The sequence below is a fragment of the Passer montanus genome, unplaced genomic scaffold (assembly GCF_014805655.1).
Source record: "Passer montanus isolate IOZ18808 unplaced genomic scaffold, ASM1480565v1 scaffold58, whole genome shotgun sequence".
Classification (NCBI taxonomy): domain Eukaryota; kingdom Metazoa; phylum Chordata; class Aves; order Passeriformes; family Passeridae; genus Passer; species Passer montanus.
In genome coordinates, this window is record NW_024370816.1 from 2,296,297 (window position 1) to 2,299,064 (window position 2,768).

At 44.9% G+C, this 2,768-nt stretch overlaps 1 protein-coding gene across 2 annotated transcripts in view; it reads right to left on the reverse strand.

Annotated features, from left to right (window-relative positions):
- NEK7 (NIMA related kinase 7) overlaps window positions 1-233 on the reverse strand; it is a 68,027-nt gene extending 67,794 nt beyond the window's left edge. For both annotated transcript variants that reach the window (XR_005629478.1, XM_039726246.1), the window contains exon 1: window positions 31-233. The gene's annotated coding sequence lies outside the window, so the exon portion shown is untranslated. The remainder of the gene's footprint in view (window positions 1-30) is intronic.
- Between the last annotated feature and the right edge of the window lie 2,535 nt (window positions 234-2,768).

The following is a 2,768-nucleotide window of genomic DNA, read 5'->3' on the forward strand; positions in this document are numbered from 1 at the left end:
CGCCCGCAGCCCCGCCGCCGCCCCACTCACCGAGCAGCCTGGCTGCGCCTGCTCCTGCCGCGGGACACCGGCACCGGCCGCCGCTCCTCCCCGGCTTCTCCGGCGCCTGGAGCCCGGGGCCGCGCCAGCGCTGGCAGCGGGCGCCTAGCGGGGCTCCTGGCGGGCGGCGCAGGCACCGGCAGCAACCCCGACCTGCTCTCCGCCCCCCGCCGCTCCTGCCAGGCCCGTAAACATCCCGGCATCCCCGAGGATGGGGCGGGGCGGCCCCGGGCCCCGCCTCGCTCCGCTCCCCCGCCCGGCCGGAGGCGCGGTGTCCGCGGTCGGTCCCGCCGGGCCGGGTCCGGCTGGGCGCGGGGAGCTCGGGCTCTCTGGAAGGAGCGCGGTTGTGCGGGCGGTGAGACGGGCAGTGCTCATGGCAGCGTGTTCGTGCCGCGGAGCACAGCGGGGCCCGGCCACTGCGGTCACGGGAAGCTCTCCCGGAGCAGGGGCGGGAGGAGCACCGGCCCCGGCCTCCAGAGCAGAGACTGGCCCTTCTGCTCTGAGCACTGCTCTGAGGCTTGGGCCCTGCCAGATTTGGAAACGCAGCATGCCACACTTGCTCTTCATTTTGTATTTGAGTTGTACTCGATCTGCGATACATTCGGTGTTAACTGAGTACATCAGCTGAAAGTGACACAAACTCCTTTTTGCTACACTGGGAGAAATGAAAGTGACTGGAACAAACAAGAACAGACTCTTGGTGACTCCTATTCCACCAGCTTCTACTTTGCAAGAGCACTGGGTTTAAGTAGCTCAAAAATACTGAAGTCCAGAATACTACTGGTTTTCAGGTTCCTGAAAGTTACCCTGCTTCAGTGCAGGGAAAGATAATTACCTACACAGAAGAGAAGCCTTAAGAACCAATGATGGGGGAAAAGTACAGAAGCTGCCCAGTTTCCCCAGTAAGGTTATGGATAACTGTGATCAAATAACTTTTTGCTCAGGTGTAAATGCCCTCTGTAAAAGGCAATCCAGTAATTTAAAAAAGAGAAAACAGCAATTGAGAATTACCTTGAATCAGATCTACATGATTTTTCCAAAGCAAAACTTAAGTTCTCATAAGGGTTGGGGGTTTTGCTGCAGTTTTTCCCTTGATTTAAGCCTTGCAAAAGAAGTAGGAAATGGGCCCATGTGTGTGGAAAAAGTCTATTCACTTCCCTGTGTACAAAATAGTATCTGTTTTTGAGGCAAACTTTTCAGCTTTGAGACATCCGCAATGTCGCCAGTGATACAAAGTTGATCAGGTGTACATGCCCTCTGTAGAAGGCACTCTTAAAAAAGAGAAAACAGCAATTGAGAATTACCTTGAATCAGATCTACATGATTTTTCCAAAGCAAAACTTAAGTTCTCATAAGGGTTGGGGGTTTTGCTGCAGTTTTTCCCTTGATTTAAGCCTTGCAAAAGAAGTAGGAAATGGGCCCATGTGTGTGGAAAAAGTCTATTCACTTCCCTGTGTACAAAATAGTATCTGTTTTTGAGGCAAACTTTTCAGCTTTGAGACATCCGCAATGTCGCCAGTGATACAAAGTCTAATGAAATTTGAAAGGAAATTGTTTTTGTTGGCTCTCATTTCTCTGATTTGTTAATCTTTCTGCACATTTCCTCTGTATTAGCATTGGGGCTATGCCACTGGCCAAATACAGTGATAAGGTGACCACCCAGGCTGTGGAACCACACATATCCTATGACCTTCCCCTTTAATGTGCATTTTGTATTTCTTTAGGGTAATTCAAAAGAATTAATTGAAGTCATGATTAAGAGAATATTTTCTTTTCCTTTTTTTTTTTTTTTTTTTTTTTTTTTTTTTTTTTTATCATGATTAAGAGAATATTTTTTTTTCCTTTTTTTTTTTTTTTTCTTTGTGTGTGGATAAATTATGTTGTAAATGCAGTTTGTTGAACAAGAATTCACTGGATTGGTTTTTTGTAAAAAGTGCACTACATTAGGGCTCCCCACATACCATAAAGTGAAAACTTGATAGAACTGCCATACAATGTTAAGAAGTTACTTTAAAGAATTACAATCAGCAATTCCACTGACTTCCATCTCCAAAAATCTCTTCAGCCTCAACCAGAACTGGGGCTGTGTGAGGGGAGTCACCTATTTGCAAAACCTCTGATGGAAAAAGAAGATATTGTTATTTGGTGTGTAGCTGACCATAAAATACCGAGTCTTATTAGGTCTCGTATTTCCAGGTAAAGGCAATAGCACTATAATACCCAGCTATTGCTATTTTCTAGCCTCTAACAGATGGAAAATGAGCAATTCACAACCTAGACTTAGGTAGCATTTGAAGGTTTTTCTACATTCATGCATAAAAAAGAGAATACCCATGGCTTACTTGCCTTTTTTTATGGTAGATTTCTCAGTCTTCCTTTGTTTAATCTGATTGTATTTGAATTTTATTTTTATCCTATTTTTATACTCACTGCTCTTTCATTTATTTTCTTTGATTTTCTCCATGCTGTAATTTCACTGTACAGTTCTATAATATTTTGACTTCTCTCTTTATACACCTGAATCCAATGGCTACTTTAGCCTGACATTACCAGTTGATGAAGCATCTTCTCTTTCCTGTATTCCAACCTTATCTTTCTTAGAAGATGGTTGCTTCTATTTTTTTCTTGATGCTTGGGACTCAGAGATGCTAAAAATGAAGAGTCTGCTTTAGTTAATTAGTTCATCATCACAACCAGGCAAATATGCTTTCATATAAATGTAACTACAC